Below are 22,570 nucleotides of genomic sequence, written 5' to 3' on the forward strand. Positions count from 1 at the left end.
GGAAAAGGATATACACATAAAAAAAGTTTTAGATCACTAGTCCACCTACCACTCAGCAAAGGTTAAAGATATATTTATTATACTTTAAATGCCTAGGGCTAGTTTCAAATTACTACGGCATGTACTTAGATTGGCAATAGAAAAATTATTGTTATCAGATAGTATTTTTCTCAGGGATTCAGCATGGCATCCTAGATGTGTTTGATATTTTGTTTCCTAATGTAAAGTGCCTGATCTATGAAATCAGATTAAAATTTAAATATAGGAAAAAAATTTTTAAAAACTTCAATATAGGAAATTAGCTTTACATACAAAATTGTTGGCTAATAATTTTAAAGTCAAATATTTCTAAATACGACTAATAATTTTCTGATTGAATACTCTGCTCCTGGTATGTATCTTCACATCATGGTGAGTAGAGACTAATTGTGTCAATGAAAAGGGGTTCCCCTAATCCAGAGACACTGGGATTCGGTATGTGCCATTTAACATTTCATCTTCATATAGCATTACCCCAACTTCATAAATTAATTTCGGTAGAAATAGAACGCTAAGGAATGTTTACATTTTTATTATTTGATTTTATTTTTCTTATTTTTTAACATTTTATTTTTAAGTAATCTCCATACCCAACCTGAGCTTGAACTCATGACCCTGAGATCAAGAGTCATGCTCTACTGACAAGCCAGCAAGTTACCCCAAGAACGCTAAGGAATATTTTTAGGTTAACATGCCATCAGCCAGGTTTGTGAGTAAGAGCTGATTTTTTTTTTGTACCTTCAAGAGACTAGAAGGTACAGTTACCGAAATGCTTTGCTGACATAAGAATGGGATTGCTTATTTCTCCTTCAAAAAAAAAAGTGTCAACTACCTTAATAAGATTCACAAAACCTCTTTATTCTAATACTTAAAAATTATATATATATATCACCACACAGGATATAGGATAAAAGACAACCTTTTACTTCCCAACATTTTCCTGTTGAAACTATGGTCTCTTTTCTCTGAGAAATTTCTTTTTTTTTTTTAAATTTTTTTTTAACGTTTATTTATTTTTGAGACAGAGAGAGACAGAGCATGAACAGGGGAGGCTCAGAGAGACAGGGAGCCACAGAATCCGAAGCAGGCTCCAGGCTCTGAGCAGTCAGCCCAGAGCCCGACGCGGGGCTTGAACTCACGGACCACAAGATCGTGACCTGAGCCGAAGTTGGACGCTTAACCGACTGAGCCACCCAGGCGCCCCAAGAAATGTGTTTTAAATGATAGATATTTCTGCCTTTTTGTTTAGAGCAATAGTCTTTAGTTTTAGGAGCACTGATATTTCCATTATTCTATTACATATATTCTTCTGGCCCAAAATGAAGAAAGAAACTTGAAAATTATGTTTTCCACAGTGAGTAATATAGTTTGATCAATCATCAATAAAGTGTTAATAATTTCCTCCTTGGTATGTTGGTATGTTAGGGTTGGGGCTAGGCACTGTGTCAAGCTAGGGTGATAAGCCAGTAATGAAAGGTGTTAAGTGCTACATTCCACAGAGTTCCCGGATGAACTCAGCAAAGAGAAAAAGAAACACACACACACACACACACACACACACACACACACACACACATTCTCATGAAGAAATTGCAATGGTATCAGTAGAAATGTAGGATTTTATTTGGACCTAGAAGGATGGACACTTGACAATGGGTTAGGGAAGGGTGGGTGTGAAAAGGAGGCCACTGACTTCAGATAGAGAGTATGGCCTGAGCATGTTTAAATTTTAGGTCCTGGGCTAAACTGCAGTCTTGCTCCATCTTCCATGACCTCTCCATGAAGGTAGAGGTAATCCACATGTGATTTGGGTGTTAAATCAACAGATGGTATTTATTGAGCACCTACTATGTTCCTGATATTATTCTGCATATTAGGGGTATATCAGTGAAGAAAAAACAAGGGACAAAAATCCTTTCCCCACCCCCTACCCCAATCGATTTGAGACTAGAACAGTTCCCCATAAAAGTCCATATCTTAAATGCTGGAAAATATTCCAAAACATCACAGCTATGTGTGATGTCAAGTATTCCTTGACATGACCAGTGTCATAGACCACCATAACATCCACTTGAGATCCTAAAGCTTAACTTGGCTTTACTGCACCCGATGTAGTTGGGCATTAGATTGGGAATTGGCCTGTCTCTGTGCAGTAATGCTACCCCTAAGCTTCCAGCCTGTCTCACCTGTTACAATTTAGTAAGAAAAATAAATGACAGCAGATGTTATACCCAGTGACATTAGGGAGAATTGCACCCATTTAGTTCAAATCAAGCCATTCTTCACCAGCTGAAGATAAGAGAAGTTACTTTTAAAGGCTTCTGAATCAATGGGAAAATATTTGCTGAAACAATGAACCCAAAAGAGATAACCTGACTACTCCTGGGGGAAACATTTTCTTAAATTTCCCACAATTTGATATGCTATTCTGTAAGGATAGAGTGTTATAAAAGGATATATTCTGGTTTCTATGAAGATGAGAGGAACTTCTTTATATAGTATTTCATTTTCTTGCATTTATTAGAAAAACGATATTTGGGTACATTGTATAAAAATAATTGTGAGCAGCAATGCTTGAGTCCTTGCAATCAATGCAACTTAATGTCTAGTTGCAAAAGGAACTTACAGGATCAGGAAAAGTGAGACAATAAAATAAAACTAATCAAGCAAGATTAAAAGACAAAGTCTGATGAAGTTGCCAGGCTTGGCTATGAATCTATGCGACCTTGGGAAAGTTAATTAATCTCTCTGATTAAGAGAGCAATTGTTACAATCATAGCTTCAAAAGAAGCAGCTGTGAGTTTTGGATTGTGAGACTCGTTTGCTCTTAATTGTATAATCACCCTGAACTGATACGAGCAAGCTTTTTTCAGATTCCAGGACCTCAAGTTGGCTATTCCAAAATGGAAAATTATTCTTCTCTTTCTCTCCTTTCTTCTCCTTCTTCACTTGCTTCCGGAATGCTTCTTTGCGCTTATTGTACGCTAGGCATTCCCTCGGCCAATATCCAATTGTCTTCCTACCACCCATTGGGTGTCAGGACACCCAATGACTGTGCATGACATCTCCAGTCTTCTTGCCTAACAATTACTGGTTGTAATAGACACTTGAGACAGCACGGTCAGATCCTGATGCTCTGTTTCTAACCCACTACATTTAAGAAAACTCACGATGGTGGATCTCTAGTAGAGGGGAAGTTAAATAGGTCATATATTTAACAAGCCTAGGTTATCAGTACAACGAGACACTATCCTGTGACCTCCCCACTTTCTCTCCCACACTCCAGGCTTTTTGAGTCAGTGTCACTTATAAAAACTATGGAAACAATCCACAGAGAAAATTCGTATGCTGCTATGCTTATGTTCATAGTCAACTCCACGCCCTTCACATTACTTTGACGCAGAGTAGACAAGAAAGGAAAACCTTTTAGAATTCAAGTGTTTCAGTTCCTCAGCTTTCAAAGACTTCGGTTTTTGTCTCTAACTGGCTGGATAAAAAAGTGGCCCATGTCAAGTAGTCCCCAAACTTATCTTCCCCCTTGTCATACCAAGATAATATGGCAAACACTTTAGTTGCCCCCTCCACAATGCACAATTATCCGCATTTGGATACCCAACTCAATTATATTTCCTAGTCTCCCCTGTGATTAGGTATGAATAAAAAATTCATTTTTCATTGATGAAATATAAAAACAAGGAAGCAGAACTTCTGCTTAAAAGACACTAGCCCTGGACATGCTATTCCTGTTTCCTTCCCATTTGGCTGAAAATGAATATAAATGAATAGAATAACCTTGGAAATCATATGTAGAAGACAGATTTCTAGAGTTTCCAATGTGTAGCCCAGTAACTAGGAGTCTTGACTGCACATGGGAATCAGATAGGACACTTCTAAAATGAACTAGTGGCTAAGCTTCAAACATAGGATTCCAATTTAATTATTTTGGCTTCGGCCCCAGGAATATTATTATTATTACTGTGCTATTATTGTTTCAGATGCCCTGGTGTTTCTAAAGTAAGAAGCCTGAAATGTCGCCCAGTGCAGTAAATGGTTACTCCCTAATTTGCTCTTCCCTGCTCCCCCTTTCCCTTGAGATGGATGCCTTCCATGCCCTTAAGCACAGGATTCAACTAATCTATGCCTACAAAGAAATAACAATTTTTTTCCTGTAGCGGTTAATTGGAGTGGGGAGATTCTACAGGAGAGAATCAGAGTTCTCCATCTAATTGTTTTTTTTAATGTTTATTCATTTTTGAGAGACAGAGAGAAACAGAGTGTGAGCAGGGGAGGGGCAGAAAGAGAAGGAGACACAGAATCCGAAGCAGGGTCCAGGCTCTGAGCTGTCAGCACAGAGCTGATATGGGACTCGAACCCATGAACTGTGAGATCATGACCTGAACCGCAGTAGGACACTTCACCGACTGAGCCACCCAGGAACCCCTATAGTTCTCCACTTAAAACAAATGAAACAATGAAACTTACTCTTCAGTTATGAAATTTGCTTCCCATGGGTCTCTCTGCCTTCACTCTTGCCCAGGCAGCCAAAAGGAGCCCTTAAAATGATGAATCAAATTATGTCACTCAAAGCCCTGTAATGGCTCTCCATTTTAATCAGAAGAAAAGCTAAAGTTGTACAATGTCTTAAAAGGCCCACACACTATGGTGCCTGTGAGCTCAACACCTACTTCTCTTCCCTTTGTTCATTCTGTTCCTTATCTACTGACCCCTTGGTTGTTCCTGGTGTATGCCAAATACTTTCCACCTCAGGCCATTGCACATACTCTATTTCTATCTAGAACACTCTTACCCAAGTATCCAAGTGGCTAATTTCCTCACTTCCTTCAAGTATTTGTTCAAATGTCACCTTTTCAATAAGGTCTACTCCTCATCCTACTTAAAATCTCAATTTTACTACCCTCAGCATTTCCAAATTTTCTTTTGCTGTTCTACTTTATTCACTTGAAAATTAATATATTACTACAAACTCTATAATTAACTTATTTATGATGTTTACTCTGTTGTCATCTTACCACCAAGAGAATGTAAGCTCTATGAGAATAAGGATTTTTTTTGTTTTTGTCTAATTTGTTCATTTCTATATCCCAAAACCCCTAGAACAACATAGAGTAAGTACTCAAATGTTGAATGAATTAGTGAATAAACTAAAATTTCTAACTCATTCTAGAAAAGTTTTTTTATCTAACAGAGAGATCAAAGAAATATAAATGGTTTCTATCCCCAAGGATTTCAAAGAAATGTACACAAATTTGGTTTTTGAAGGTAAAGAAAATGGTACCAACATTATGTGATCTGTAGGCCTTCAAGTAGAAGTCTCACTCCAAAACATCTTTCTACACACACACACACACACACACACACACACACACACACATTGCCTTATTGCTTTATGTTAGCATTGAATTTCAGACTTAGGCCTTTATAGGCTGATGCTTAGAAGAGATTATAATTGAAAGGAGAGAGAAAAATGCTAGCAGGTAGAATTGAAGAGTGATCATTCTGGGAAGGCAAGAAGCAGAGTCTCAGGAGAGGGAAGAGCAACGTCTCTGAAAAATTCACTTGCTTCGCAATTTTGCCTAGAAATTACCCAAACACACAATTCTATTTTAGTCAGTGGAGGGAGGTTAGAAATCTGCTGTGGCACAATGGCTGGCACATAGTAGGGACTCAATAAATATTTATTTAATGAATGGAGGAAGGAAGAGTAAGCAGCATGATTTATCATTGTCTTTTTATCATTTATTTTTCCCTACAAAATAAGGTCTACTTATTTAGATTAATATGCTCACTTTTTGTTCTTTCTCTTCCCACAAAAAGGCTGGAAGGTAAAAGGATAAAACAAATGTTTCAGCATAAAAACTATGTGCGATATTTGTGCAATATCTTTCCATCTGTACCTGCTGTGCATAATTTCAGAATTCACTGCTTTCATCAAGTAAAGAAAACCCATTTGCTCTTTCATCTGTGTATCATCTCACACTAATTTTCATCAAAACCAGCCAAACCTTTATGGACTACCAGTCCCCAGGATTCCTGCAGGACTCCCCTGTCTGCCTCTGATATAAGCAGAATTAGGCTCTGAGTCTGAACTGTGAAAAATTTGAGTTGTTTTTGTAAGTTACGGTAAGCACAGTGTTTATATCTGGAAAATTGACCTATCGATTATTGATGATTGTTTTCCTAAACAGAGAATCTCAGGAATTTCACATGCTTTTGACTTTTTTGGCCTTTAAAACTCTAATTCCAAATCTGACATCTTCTGCGTGCATCAAGCGGACCAATCTTAAATACAAAGAAATGCGATCTATTATTATCTCATATTCATGAGAAAATAAATGCCATTGCTCTATGCATCCTACCTCTTTTTTAGGAAGTTGTCCCTCTCCATACCAAATCCTCATTCATTTACTTATGAAGTTCTTCGTCTCAGCTGACATTGTGATCTGTTCTTAGTTAAATCTGAACACTGACTCATTATCTGTTGCCATGGATGATGAGATGACAATGCTGCTCCGGAAGTTGATGATACTTGCCTAGGTCTACATCAAAGCTGCCAATATTTATTTGCTGAGAGTACTGCCTCTACAAGAGCTAAAATAGCTATGGTTTGAGCACAGAGTCTTATCACTGGAACAGCCATGATGCTGGGTCCCAAGGCCATAGAAAATTTAATAAGCCATTCATATGCCAAGGCCACATTATGTATTCTGTAACTTACCTTATTCTAAAATAATGACGTATTTCATATCAAAATGACATCAATCACTTTCCCTTATTTAAATTTCAGTGCACTGAATGCTTTGAGTTCTGTGCTTTAAAAATCTTACAGCCTCCATTTATTATGGTTTTGGCTCAAATGCTTTAGTGGCAAATGTTGTGTATATTGGGGAGAAAGGAAATCCATGAAGAAGTCAATTGGGGTAGTCTAGTAAAGGAACAGTGTAAACTAAATTCTGCCATTTTTCTCAGCCTTCCATGACAAATCCATTGTTTGCTTGGTCTCTGTCTTCCCACAAGATGAATTCGCTCTAAAGGGACCCTATGAATCCCTGAAAAGTTTAACTCCCTGGGGTTTTATCCTCAAGCCTCCCTAGTTACTTCTATATGTATTAACTCATGATGAGAGATAAGACACCGTCATACCACTTCCATTCCACTATGTAAAAAAAGGTTTCAGGTACTAAAGGTTTTACGGATAGAGTCTCAGTCAAATATGGGAATATTATATGTCAGCTTCAGTGACAAAACAAACCTTAAATATAACAATATTGGTTTTATATTTTAAATTATAATTTAACTGAAAAGAGAACAATCCTATCGGTGTCATCATCTTCAAGCAAAAGAGTACAGAGCTGAAGGTACAGTCATTGTTAAAATGAAAGAAAAGTACATGAATCAGAACACTAAGAAAGACGATTATAGATTTGGAAGAGAGAGAGAATGGAGGACCAAGATTAAAATTATAGGAATTTCAGAGTGAAAAAAAATGGAAACAGACAAAATAATGAATGACATAATAGAAGAAAACTTTCCTGAGCTAAAGAAATTCTTCATTCTATAGATTAAAAAGGATCAATAAGTTTGTAACAAGTGATTTAATCAGGTATGCTTTTGTAAAAGTACACATGCCTAAATTCAATCCCTGAAGATTCTGATTGATTGATAACTGTATTTTTTAAATGCTTCACAAGTGATTCTGATATATATCCTTAGTTTCACAATGATTCCTCTAAACATACTTGTTATAGAAAAGAGTAAGTATATATCTAGTTTTTTAAAAAAAATTGAAAGAAGTAGAAGGGGAAAAGGAGTAAGAAGAAAGGAAAGAAAGAAGAGAAAGATAATTAATGTTTTAAAATCAGGAAGAGAGTAAGTAAGAATGGTTTAAATGAGGTAAATCCTTACCTATTTTAAATTTATTATTATTATTATTACTTTTTTTTATTTTGGGAGAGAGAAAGCAAGGGAGGGACAGAAAGAGAGGCTCAAGCAGGCTCAGCACTGTCAGTTCAGAGCCTGACACGGGGCTGGATCTCATGAACTGTGAGATCATGATCTGAGCCGAAATCAAGAGTTAGATGTTTAACCAACTGAGCCACCCAGGTGCCCCAATTCTTACCTATTTTAATATGAGGTTCACATATATTGTAAAAAATTAATAAATCAATAAATAGTAATATCACATCACCTGGAGAAAAAAAGTTAATCACTGAAAAACAGTTACAATTGTTACAAGTGGTTTCCTCTATAGGTTAAGTCTTTTGGTACAAAGGACAGGCAAATATTATAAGACTGTACATAACAGTTTTATTATTTCCATGCACTATTTTCAAATAAAATGCTAAAAAATGAAAAAGTGATATCATTTTATTTATAATAATTACTAACACTTACTGAACATTTATTCTTTCCATGTTACAACCATACTAAACACTTTAACTGTATTACCTATTTAAACATTGAAAAAATCCCTATATAGTAGGTAAAATTATACCTATTTTCCATAGGAATAAACTGTGGCTTAATGAAGTTAAGTAACTTGTCTAAGGTCATAGAACTAAAAATTTCTTCTAGAGTTAACATAAATATCAATGCTTATGATAATTGTACATAATAATTAGGAACCTCTTTCATATCAACATGTTTATCATATTTTAGTAGTATTTTGAGAAAATAAACTTTTACTTCAATTTTACACTTTCAGAAATATGCTGAAATTTGCTAATATGCTAACTGCTAGTTTTCATTTTGTTCAGATTATGTTAATTTTCTTAACAAACGTAACACAGTAATGAACACATTATAGAAGGTGTCACTTTCACATTTCTCCAGAGAGTCTCAAGGTTGCAACATCATTATTGAGAGACTGTCAAATATCAAAAAACAGCTTTCCTTTGGAAAAACAAAATTCAAGTGACTTTGCCTTCTTGTTTTTTTTTAGCTTAGTTTCTCACCTCTTCTTCACTGTTTTTCTTCTGCATTCCTGATCTTCAAAGAAAATTATTAATCTCTGACATTCAGTATGAAGAAATATATAAAGCTGATTCTTCCAGAGAACCAAAATATTACACCAAAAATAACATAAAATGAGTCAAACTGTGTAGTGAATGTCTGTCCAAACATTCCTCTAGGACAGGGATTGGCAAACTCTGACCCACTGGCCAAATGCAGCCCAGTGCCTGGTTTTGTTTTTGTACATCTCGCCAGCTGTAATTGGTTTTCATAATTTAAATTGGTTAGGGAAAAAAATTGAAGAATAATATTTTGTGACATGTGAAAATTATGTGAAATTTACATTTCAGTGCCTATAAATAAAGTTTTATTGGAGCAGGGTCTCACTCCTTCATATATATATTATCTATGACTGCCTTTATGCAACAACAACAAAGTTATAGTTGCCGAACAGACTAGATGCCTCTGAGAGCCTATAATACTTACTATCTGGACCTTTGCAGAAAAAAAAATTACCATATTCTGCTCTCGGACAATGAAAACTTTCTAAGTGTCAGTACTAGCTATTATTAATGGAGAATAAACACTGTCCGCTTTTAGAGGTCTTAATAACATCATCACCACTTTCAGGCAAATAACAAACCAAAAGTTACAATGCAGATGTAACCTACTCAGGCATGTACATGAATTCACACAAACTATTAAGAAGACAAATGTAGTGAGCAAAAAGTTCATTTTTATTTTGTGATATTTAGATATACACTGGATACACCTCAAGTTTGTTGGAGACATTATCTCCCATAGTTCCATTATTTTCAATAAAAAGACAATTGCTTCTGTAGGAAGAAAGCATATCCTGCTACAGCTGTATCAACAGAATATTCTTTTCTTTTGGAATGCAGCTGACATTGCATGTCAAGTTTGACATACTTGGCCAATGATGCAAAATATGACCTTCAATGCCCATGAGCATAAGTTTGGAAGACTTCCCCTGAATGAGTTTTATTTTTTTTTTAATTTTTTAAAATTTTTTTGTGGAGGAAGGGGGCTGGAGGATAGAATTATGGGTCCTTATTTTTTGATTTTATAATTTATATGCTTTATTTAATTCACAATTCTATAAAGTATTTGATTAAAGTATTCAATCTTCTACAACATTTTTCTTATGTAGAGATTTTAAACGCTATATTTAAACACTAAATATAGATTTTTAACACTATAGATTTGGAGTTTAAACTAAGTACTAACACTGACCATGGTCAATGTCAGGGGAGATTTCTAAGAATTGTTTGCTATTGAATTCAGAATATTCCTCTAGCAACCATCTATTCAAATAAACACTGTTTTGATTTTTAGCATTCATAAATTCTCTTAGTGAACAATAAACAAGAACAGCAATAACAACAACAATTATATTTCCATGTTTCAAATGTGTTCTTAAATGGTTCCACCTAAATCTCCCAAACTCCAGGTCTGGAAACACTTACCGATAATAAAATAACTTTCAGTTGGTTAATCTAATATTCTTGGTCTATACTAGCATTAAAAAAAACATAATTTAACTCAGTAAACTTGAAAGTCAAATTGGCATTACTCAACAATTCATGAATTGGGGAGCATCCCATCTAGCAAATTGAGAGGAGATCCAAAAAGCTGTACAAAATGGAAGAATTTAATAAACAGAAGGGGGCAGGGGCAAAGAAAGAGAGGCTTACCTCATCTTCTGGGGGGCGGGACAGGAGGGATCTGTCAGGCAGGTTTCCTTACTATTGCTGACCAGGAAATTTCAGATTGACTGGGTTAAGATACGATTACTGGGGAAAAATAAAACTGCAATTAGGTTAGGTACCAAGTCTTGGTTTGCTGAGGGCATTTAGCACAGCTGACTCTGTTTTGAACCTGTTTCTTTTTTAAACACCAGCAAACCCATCTTAATTGTCATTTTAAGTCGTTACAATAAAAGCCTACTGAATGTTGAAGACTTATCTATCATAGTTATATTATAAAGTTATATATAGTTAGCCTATAGTACATTGACAAGCAGATAAGCTACATTGTCTGACTTCTAGAAGAACTAAACACAATTTATATGCATATGAAATTGGAGGCTGATATGCACCTGTCTAAATAAATAGACACTTGCTTTATAGTCACTGTGAAGAGGTACTGAGACGAGGGCATTCAGAAAGTCCCATTCTCTGTGTGAGCATTAACAAACTGAAGAGCAAATATAACTTTATCCATTGTCCCCAAAAGAACAATGACATCACTAAATTATTACTGTAGGAATTAAAATATTTTCCTAGAAGATCTAAATCGCAGGATGGTGGATGAAACACATTTTACACTGTCTTTCACTTCTTTGACCTATTGAAAGTGTCCAATGTTGTTTATGCTTACCCTGAAAGTCAAGAGTTCCTTGTGAGGTATTAAATAAATCCTTTCTTTCTTGAAATGATGTAGTTTTACATGATAAGTATACTTTTGAGAAAAAAGGTGAGTAATACTCCTTCAAGTGACACTGGACTTCCCACCAAATCCTGCTCACCATAGAGGGACTCTAAACAGGTGATTTCTGGGGCGCCTGGGGAGCTCGGTCGGTTGAGCGTCCGACTTCGGCTCAGGTCATGATCTCGCGGTCCGTGAGCTCGAGCCCCGCGTCGGGCTCTGGGCTGATGGCTCAGAGCCTGGAACCTGCTTCTGATTCTGTGTCTCCCTCTCTCTCTGCCCCTCCCCTGTTCATGCTCTGTCTCTCTCTGTCTCAAAAATAAATAAACGTTAAAAAAAATTAAAAAAAAAAAACAGGTGATTTCTGCCTAGACTTCCCCTTCCGCTCTACAGGGGACATCACTAAGATGCACCAGGTTCTACCTGCCATCCATTTCTTCTTTTGTTTTTGTCACAAACAGGTGGCCAAAACAGGTTGTTCATTAGAAGAAACACCTCCAAGTTGTTGCCACCTTCCATAGATTATCTAAAGACATTATTTGTGGGTTTCTCTTTTAAAAAAATTAAAGAATAAATGCCTAGAATCTAAAACAGTCTTCGCAATGCTCGATTCTTTCCAGTCTCTCTGAATGAGATGCTATTGCAAGTGTAAGTTCCGATAATTCATCACCTTAAATCATTGGTCTGAAAGAGCAGGGCAAGACTATTAGAAGTGTTTTCAACATATTGCACTAAAAAAAGTGTCAGTATCTCTCCTTTCTCTGACTTCAAGAGAATCACATGGATGGGACATTGGAAGCAGTGGTTTTGGGTGCATATGGCAAACCTCCCATCTCCAAGTTTATGATGAATGTCAGAGAAGTTTGTGGCTGGATATCAGTAGTCCTACATCAAGGAGATTTATGGGGAGGATGCATTTAGTATTATTCATGAGCCACTTAACAAGCTTCAGCCAAGGATACAATATAGCCTTTGTTTATAGTCCCAGGAGATCTTTAGAAGGCCTTTGAAAATTGAAGAGATTTTTTGATAAATGGTAGAGGATCTTGAGGTGGGCCTGAAAGCTATAAGTGTATTTTCCTGTTAACTTGAAGAGTCCTACATTTCATCCTAACTTCCCTGTTTCCTCAATAAAAAATTATCAGATATTCTGCTGGTATTTTATTTTGCTATTGTTCTGCTACATTAAATAACCAAGAGGGACACATTTTGTAGAAAAATGTTCATTTCACTCTCTATTACAGGAAGTTGGAGCATCTTAACAGGCTATCCAGACTATTTGAACAGAAATGAAGCAACATATGTTTGAAACTGTCTTTTATATTATATTCTTTATGTTTATGACCCACATTCTTCTCAATGAATCATTATTTATGGCAACTTATGTGTATAATAGTTTCGACTTAACCAAGAACTTCAGTTCTGCAGCTAACTGAAAGATCTGGGAATCAGACAATTGCACTGGTGTGGCGGGGTTGAATTAAATTAGGAAAACAATTCCACCAGTCTTATTAGTGTGAGAAAGAGTAGATGCCTGATAGAACTGTTAACTAAGGGCTGTAGTTGACATATTTAGACAGGAATTGTTAAAATATTTTGGAATATCACTGGCTTTCTGAGCAATTTACAACCAAAAAAAAAATGTGACCATGTTAATAAGCAGGAAATCAAAGTACTTTTATTTTAATGAAAACAGAGAACATGACAAGGATTTCACCTTACTTGATTCTTAAAAGTGCTTCAGAAGCATGTTTATTCAATCCATTTTATGGCCACTTTGCATAAGGTCTTGGATTGGAATGTGCCTGAGTCTACAGTTTGAGCTTTAAAAAATAACTGTACTGTTGAAGAGGGAAACCTCATCGGAACGGTGTGGCTTATAGGTTTTATTTTATATCTGATGCTTTTTATGCAGAAAGCTTTATGCTACATAAACTGCTTCACTCTCAAGCCCATCCTTCCCTCCAATTTCAATTATGGAGCCACTCAAACCGCAAGAGGTAGGGCCTCAGACTTCCTGTCCCCTACAGTGTCTAATATCACTCCAGCGTGGAAGCAACTCACAGAATCATCTGGCTTAAGTCCATTATTTATTAGATGCAGACACAGACAAGTTACTTACAAAACATCACACCATTTGTGAGGTGCAGGAAACTTCTTTATAAGAGTTTCTTTTTTAATGTTCGTTTATTTATTTTAAGAAAGTGAGAGTGTGCAAGCGTCAGGGGAAAGGGAAGAGCAGAGACAGAGGGAGAGAGAGAGAATCCCAAGCAGGCTCCACGCTCAGTGAGGAGCCTGACACAGGGCTCGATCCCACAACTGTGAGATCATAACCTGAGCCAAAATCAAGTCCCACGCACAACCAACCGACTGAGCCACCCAAGAACCTGTGAGGGTTTCTTAATCTATCTCTTATCAAATCCCAGAGATGTTTGAGGATGGTTTAAGTGCCCTGTGAGACAGTCAGCAAAACTACTAAATCAATGTGCCTGGAGAGAACACATTTTTAAGAAGACATATCTCGGGGCGCCTGGGTGGCTCAGTCGGTTAAGCAGCCGACTTCGGCTCAGGTCATGATCTCGCGGTCCGTGAGTTCAAGCCTCGCGTCTGGCTCTGTGCTGAGAGCTCAGAGCCTGGAGCCTGTTTCAGATTCTGTGTCTCCCTCTCTCTCTGCCCCTCCCCTGTTCATGCTCTGTCTCTCTCTGTCTCAAAAATAAATAAACGTTAAAAAAAATTAAAAAAAAAGAAGACATATCTCATAACTGCTTGGACTTTAAACCAAGTTTAAAATATAGCAATATTGAAGCATCGAAATTTAAACATAGTGTGGCTGTTGAAAAAAAAATGTGAAGCCGTCATAAACAATCTACTGGCTAGATACTGAAAAATACACCACTTTAAATAATTCAACACACACAAAAGACATGCTAAAATAATTTGAAGGTTAACACATAAAAGCAGGGACAGAGAGAGGAGGGAAAAAGAAGTCTCACTCAAAAATTCTATTAATCCTCACTAATGTTCTGTTTGGCCTCCCCTAGGCACTAATTCTTCGGGAGAATGCCAAAATGCTAGATGATATTACCTTGAGTTTCCTGAGCAGAGAGCTCCTTTTAATAGTATGATACAGCAATGTTTATGTTATAAAGGCTAGCAAGTAAACAGGGGATAATGTTTGTAAAGTGGAAAGTCAATCTGGAGTTCATGAAAGGTATTTTGTTTACACCTCAAATAAGCTCGGTAGCCGGCCAAATAATTATCATGGCCTTCCTTCATTGTTGACATCAATTGCCATTAATACATGCAATGACAAATTTTGCTGGGGCCAGCATTTTAAAATTGAAGACCATCTCTAGGAACATACTTGTTTATTAACTCCTGTGGCCAGTGGCACCAGCCCTAGCGTGGGCAGTGAAAATGGTGCATTTCTTTACTTTAGCTGCTGGCATTTTTTAACATCCCGCTAATTCAAATCTTCAGACTAATAATCTATATTGGGCAAGGCAAGCGTGCTTTAAAGCAAGGGTGCTGACAGTTTGCAGATAAAGGGAGCAAATGTCTTTTAAAAATCTCTACAGGTGCTTATCTTGTTCTGTCAAGGCAGTGATTAGAACACGCAAATATGATCGGGTTCACTGATCAAGGTGATGTGAGTGACTGCCAACAGAAGCCCCCGACATAAAGATCCGGGCCTGGTATTATGTCTGTTTTCAAAGTTAAACTTATCCATATAATCATTTCCTTGGCTGAAATAGAGATCATCTCTAGAGGTGACAAGCAGTTGGCCCTCTCTCTCTCTCTGCAAAATTTTATCTCCTTGTTAATAAGAAGTGATTCCGTGCCCAAATGTAAAGTTTGTATTGGAAGTAAAATTCTTTTTTCCTTCTGTAAACATCACAGAGAATCAGTTTCAAGATCTTGAAAATGTTGTAGGTTTTCATATTGAAATTCACATAGAAACATAGTGGGACGTATATGTTCCTGATGTGAGTTCCCACTTATCATCCCTCCCCTCTTTCCGGTAGGACCTATCAGCTTGGAAAGCTGTGCTCCGACTTTGGGTTCAGGCTGCAGACAGGTCGGAGTGAATTCCAGGCGGAAGCAAATGGAAAGTGGAGAAATGGAAGCAAAGATGAGAGAGCAGAGCAAAATCTGTCTGAGACAGAATCAACTCTTGTCAGATGACTAAACTTCTAACCATTGCAATCCATTCCCCTTTATTCTTTCCTTTGTTCGCTACTCGTTTTTTTTTTTTAATGTTTATTTATTTTTGAGACAGAGAGAGATAGAGCATGAACGGGGGAGGGTCAGAGAGAGAGGGAGACACAGAATCTGAAACAGGCTCCAGGCTCCGAGCTGTCAGCACAGAGCCCGATGCGGGGCTCGAACTCACGGACCGCAAGATCGTGACCTTAGCCGAAGTCGGCCGCTTAACCGACTGAGCCACCCAGGCACCCCAATGTTTGCTACTCGTTTAAGAGCTAGGACTACTGAACACTGAAACGGGTAACTCAGGAGTTTTTTTTTAAAGAAAAAGAAACCTGGGCCCCTGCCTCCAAGGAGGTTATGTGGGAGACACCTGCATGCAAGTGGCCCTAGTAATAATTTAATGCCTACCGTGTTCCATGCTTCACATAAATTAACACTTTAACTCTCTTATCAAGCTTGCAATGTAGATACTATTTTGATCTCCATTTTACATTTGAAGAAACGGGGCCTAGAGAGGTTAAATAATTTGAGCACACACAGCTGGTAAACGAGAAAGCCAAATTTCAGACCTGGAGGCACGAGGTCACGTTCTTACCCCTCAAACCAACCTGCCACTTAACCTACGAGGGACAGACGAGAGTAAGAGACACAGGTGGGGGTGCAGGAGGGGGTGCTGGAGGAAGAGGTGTGAGGAGCATGTAGATGGATACGATCAAAGAATCATTTCGGAGGGAAAGAAGGACAGGAGTTGGAACTTTATATTTGACGGACAGTTCCTGGAAAGAAGCAAAGAGGCCTTGTAACGGTTTTGAAAAAAATATTTTCATTTCCCTCTGCTTGTATGTATGTATTGTGTTAACCTTCCCCTTGGTATCAGTTTTTCAGCAACCTGAAATTTGCAGTGAATCTCTCAACAAAAAGGCTATTCTGTAAGCATAATTTAGTTTATCTGGAAAGTGTGACTGCACTTCTCAAAACACAGACATGACTTCTCAACAGCCATGGTTATTTTGGAGGTTAAACACCTGGATAAAACAGGAAATAGCTGCCTTGTTCCTAGTTATCTAAATTTAAATTTAATGAAATTTAATGAAAAGACGTGTTTTTACCCTTTTTCTCTTGTTTCTCTGCAGTTTGGCCCAAATCGCCTCAATAGTCTCCCAGTTGTGACTTACACTTCGGCGGTTAGGGAAGCTCAACACCGTTTGCTCTGAAAAGCGAGTAAGCACAGAAAATGGGAGGAAAGGTTTTGCATTTGGTCAAAAGTATATTCCTATAAAATTCCGTGCAGACAAAGCAAAGGGATGTTATTTGATAGAATGTGCTATTTGAAGTAACAACTTTTGGTTGGAGGCATGTTACACTCATGGTCATAGACAAATATTGCCTCTCCTTTCCTTCCTTCTTTCACAACAAATGTGTATGTTAACTAGAAGCCGACTGTTTCAGGAGATGCTATATTGAATTGTAGGATAGCAAGAAAGTCGTGCAGCTGATATACTGTGAGGGGAGCAGCTTAACAGCAGCTTTAACTGATAATTCCTAGTTTTCTGCAGGCTCATTAGTGTGAACAGTGCGGAATTGGTGAAACACTGTCCTAATCAGTACAGTTGTAGGTTAGGCATTAGACGTTAGGGTTTCCAGAAATTGGACCCCTGATAGCTCTTAGAACTAGAGCCTATGTCTTATTTCACTGTCCCAAACCACTGGAAAAAATAATAGCCACAGCATGTTTAATTTCACTGTCTTGTAAGTATTTGGGGGGAAAAATCTTTTAAAATCACTTTTGGATTTTCATTAATATCTCTTATAATCTCTTGAGAAATTTCTAGCAAAGCAGCCAGCGTATATGTGATAATCACAAGGTGTGGATTATAACGGAGTATACTTTTGTGTGCTTTTTATTCAGGTGCCTATCATGTCACAAGGATAGGATTCATAATTTGTGTTCTCCCTTCTCAGATTTTCGTAAAAATTGCCTTATACGTCTACATTTTATTTGCCATAACATGATTATAATTTTCCACTATTTGTGGACTAAATGGAGTTTCGGAATTCAACCCAGTGGTCACCTAATACTTCAAATAATGAAAAGAACATGAAAAACAACCAAGTATTCTGCAACGACATGAAGTGTGAAAGTTTAAGTATTCTGGTGACAGCCTGTAACAAGAATGGAAAGTGGCATACCATTAATCAAGTCACTTGATACGTTGTAAAAAGGTAGAATTGGTGGAAAACACAGATATTTCCACGATATTCTCAAGACAGTAATGTCTGCAGGTATTCTCGTGGAGCCTTCGTGCTGAGGACCCTTTTGTCCAAAGCATTTTAAGAAGGTCTCCTGTGAGCCCTTTTCATTAATCACCGGCATAGTCCACACAGGAGTTTGCCAAAAGGGCTGGAGGAGAGTCTTGTGTTGAGAGACCTTCAGAAACAGATGACAAGAGCACCCCAGCCCGAGACGGGGTCATGTAGAGTGGAAATATGAGCTCCTCACCCTTGACCCCGTTGCCTCTTTATTTTGATTCCTTGAACAATGCACGGTTGGCAGGCACAAGCGGTGGCCGGTCCTTCTTTCTTTTGTTAGGCTTGGGAAAAACTCAGGGCAGCTCACTGTGACTCCCACCTAAGGGCTTGCCTGGTTTTTAATTAGAAAGAATTACAACTCACACCATATTTTTTCAAATCATGGTTTTTGAAATGACCCAAGCAATAACACATTTTTCAAATTTCCACAGTCACATGAACTTGTTACACAGCACCATTTATTTTATGAATGAGAATTTTTCGGTGGATCTGCTCGCGTATTTAAACTGTAGCTGTTGTGTCTCTCGGAGTTAATGTCTTTTCGAAGTGGTTCCACAAATGCTAGTGGACCCAGATCATAGGAGGACATTAAGAAAAAGGACTGCAACTCTAGAAGAACAAGATTAACATTATCTATATATATATATGTCTTGGAGAAATAACAGCAACAAAAGTTATAGCAATTTCTCATACAACTACCCATTCAAGTATGACCCCGTAGCAAAAATTATAAGTACAGCTCTTTCTAAAAACACAGCTTAATAATTTACTACTAAAATAATCTGATCCCCTTTATAGTTGATGATTCTGAGATTCTAAAAGCTTGTGTATGTGTTGCCCCAATCAAGTAAGTTGCCATGGGCTTTTGTCCAAGGAAAATAAAAAAATGTAACATACAAAGAAACTGTGGAGTAAATGTCACATGGCTTTGGTCCCACCAACTCAAAGAAGAATAAGCAGAGAGTTAATACAACTAACATTCTGGTACATAATACCAGAAAAAAAAAAAAGATCCTGCTTTTCTATTTTTCCTAGAGAAATATTTGTCCCTGACTTCCCTTTCTTTTTTTTTTTTTTTTTCAATTTTCCCCTACCACTTCTTCCTGTTCCCACACAAACAGAAATATTGAACTCACTGTTACCATTTTCAGTGAGAGCTGTTTCACTGGTTAGTATTTACATCCCATAATCTGCCTAAACTTTCAAAAAGTTCCTCGGGGTTATTATGGAGCTGGTGCTAGCAAATCTATGTCACATGCAGCCAAAGTAGTTCCATTTGTTCGATTGCAGCTCAGATTCAAGCGCAAGCACCAAGGTTGATTATTTTCATTATGGGTTTGAAATTTTAACAATTCCCTTAGCATTTAATGAGACTTTAAAGTAGACTTCACACTTAGTGTTGTTTGTTTTTTAGGCTACTCCATAAATGCTACATCATTACCTCCTCAATTAGGTGTGTGGCCAAAAAATAAATTAAATGGGATACTTTTCTTCTCTTTGGAACGCATGATTCCTGTCCTGGCACCCTGGAAAAGTGGAAGAATGCATTATGCAATTATTCATTCATTTAAAAAACACTATGTCTATCAAAATACTTTGTGCCGTGTTATTTGTCATCTCAATTACCTACTAAAAAAATGGAAAGAAGCAGGTTTGGGGAGGAAGATTATGGCATGTAAGGTGAAACATCCAAATGTCAAACTTTGGAAGGCAGTTAGAAGTGTAGGCCTGAAACCATGAGGAGAATGGACACGTTCACAGGGGAGATATTTTAGAGACAATAGAAAAGATGCTAGGACATATGATTTCCATAAACATCCTTATGTTTTTTCACAAGAGTAAAGATAAATTATTGCTTTTTTTCCAGATTTGAAAGCATACTGCAGCACCTTTACTTTAAAGCAAAATACGTCAGTCAGAAAGATCTCCTATGATTTCATTCATATGTGGAATTTGAGAAACTTAACAGATGAGCATAGGGGAAGGGAAGGAAAAAATAAGATAAAAACAGAGAGGGAGGCAAACCCAAAGATACTCTTAAATCCAGAGAACAAACTGATGGCTCCAGGTGGGGGTGGGTTAAATGATGGGCACTGTTTTATATATATATATATATATATATATATATATATATATATATATATATGTAAATGATGAATCACTGGGTTCTACTCCCGAAGCCTAGGCTACACTGCATATTAACTAACTTGAATATCAATTAAGAAATTTAAAAAATTAGGGGCGCCTGGGTGGCTCAGTCGGTTGGGTGTCCGACTTCGGCTCAGGTCATGATCTCGCGGTCCGTGAGTTCGAGCCCCGCATCGGGCTCTGGGCTGATAGCTCAGAGCTTAGAGCCTGTTTTGGATTCTATGTCTCCCTCTGTCTCTGACCCTCCCCTGCTCATGCTCTGTCTCTCTCTGTCTCAAAAATAAATAAATGTTAAGAAAAAAATTAAAAAAAAAGAAATTTAAAAAATTAAAAAAAAATAAAACATATTCTCTATATTAATATACTACTCTCTTTATCATAACCTAAGGGATTTCATAAACTGACATTTCCTAAGAAAACCTAAAAAATATCATGACACCGTGCCGATTTTTAAAAAGATTCATTTTCCAGTTAATTAAGCAGAATTCAACATTGCCTCCTATCCTCTCTGTGCTTTTCAGTGCGGCTTCTATTTTTCATGAGAACTCTCCCTTTTCAATTATTACTTCCTTTCCATTTGTCTTCAGCTTGGCCCCCTCCCTCTCACATGCCAAGGGTGGGTCCCCATCCCTATTAAAAAATGCTTACACCTCTCCAATTTAAAATCAAACAAACAAAAACCACACTTCCGTCCCTCATTCCACCTCTTACCGTATTCCTTTTAACAGCTAAACTTCTAGAGTTTGGTGTCTGTATTTCCACACATCACTTCATTTGCACCCATGACAAGTAGCCTTCTATGTCTACAAACCCATGGAAATTAGCATCACTAGCAACTCCCCGCTGGCTAAATCTAACCTAAATCCCCAACCTCACTCACCTCTGTAGCATATGACACTATGGGCGATTTCTTCTTCCCCAGACTCCTCTGACTGCACACTGGTCTGAGCCTCCTTCCCATCCTTTTAAAAACTGTGTGTCTTGAAATTGTTCTGAACAAACCAAAGTTGCAAGAATTATATAAATAATTCCCTTAACCCAGAATCACCTGTTTGTAATATGTCGTTTCTTTTGTCCTGTCTCTTCTTCTCAATAGATGATAGGGAGATAATATATACCAAGTTTTTTCCTGAATGTTTTCAGCAAAAGTTACATACTTCCCATTACCCCATGTCACTTCTATACGTATTTCCTAAGAACAAAAATATTCTTGTACATCTCCACAGTACAATGATCAAATTCAGGAACTAAGTATTGGTATAAAACTGTTACCAAATACAGTCCATTTTCTTAATGAAGTTTATGGCTTCTTTCTTTGAACAGACTTTTGTGAAGAATTGCACAATGCATGTGCATAACTCTGGTAGTCTATTTAATATGGACAAGTTCCTCAATCTTTCTTTGATTTTTTAAGCCATTGACGTTTTTTAAGAACATAAACGAATTGTTTTATAAAATGCTTTTTACCTTGTGAGAGTTCTCTCGTTTCCTCCATATTCAATTCAACTTTAAACATTTTGGGCTGGATGTACTGCATGAGGAATGTTACCTGCTTTTCAGAATATCAGATCTGGTGGACCATAATGTCCATTTGCTCCTTACTAGTGATATTAATTTGGATCAATTGGTTAAAGCTTATCTCCACTGTATGCTTATTATTTTTCTCTTTGTAGTAACAGTTGAGTGTCATTATTCAAAATAGTTATGTGCTATAGACTTTCTGTGAACACTGAATTAGCAAGTACTGAACATTGCTTCCAAAGGAAATACAGGGTTAAGTGTCTGAGAGCCTCTAATCATAACATTTTCATCAACCAATCAATCCATAACTTTGTTTTATGAGTATTTCCATTGTTTATTCAAAGACACTTTACTCAATATATGTTGTCAACTCAGTAACATTGATTGAACGCATGGACAACATTGTAATTCATGCCTGAAGAAACTTATCTAACAGTATTTTCTCCACGAGTCACATTACAATGTTCTCACCCTTAAGACTTTCACTTTGGAGACAAGGTAAACAGCAAAATAACCAGCTCAATTGGTTAAGCATCCAACTCTTGATTTCAGCTCAGGTCGTGACCCCACAGTTTGCTGGTTCGAGCCCCATGTCGGGTTCTGTGCTGACAGTGTATGAAGTCTGCTTGGAATTCTCATCCTCCTCTCTCTCTTGCCTCTCCCCCTGCTTGCATGTGTGCTTTCTTTCTCCTTTCACAAGATAAATAAACGTTAAAAAAAAATTTTAAAACAGCAAAACAACCAATAAAAAGCACAAAAATACAAAAACTTGACAATAAATATACCTTGAAAAAGACTCTTGTTTACAGAACGACAGCTGAAATAAGAAGGCAGAGTATTGCCCTGTTCAACCTCAGATGAGAATGTGCACATTGAGGACTTCAGACTTTTTACCCTTTGGTGCATATCCATGAATGACTGAGAA

General features: G+C 37.3%; 1 long non-coding RNA gene across 1 annotated transcript; it reads right to left on the minus strand.

Annotated features, from left to right (window-relative positions):
• Nucleotides 1–18,319: 18,319 nt before the first annotated feature.
• LOC111562290 lies at nucleotides 18,320–22,237 on the minus strand. The gene is made up of 4 exons (XR_002745416.2): nucleotides 22,117–22,237; nucleotides 21,005–21,116; nucleotides 19,418–19,502; nucleotides 18,320–18,585 (listed from the first exon to the last, which is right to left on the minus strand). It is a non-coding gene; the product is annotated as an uncharacterized LOC111562290 (long non-coding RNA).
• Nucleotides 22,238–22,570: the final 333 nt, after the last annotated feature.

The sequence above is a fragment of the Felis catus genome, chromosome C2 (assembly GCF_018350175.1).
Source record: "Felis catus isolate Fca126 chromosome C2, F.catus_Fca126_mat1.0, whole genome shotgun sequence".
In the NCBI taxonomy this organism is placed as follows: domain Eukaryota; kingdom Metazoa; phylum Chordata; class Mammalia; order Carnivora; family Felidae; genus Felis; species Felis catus.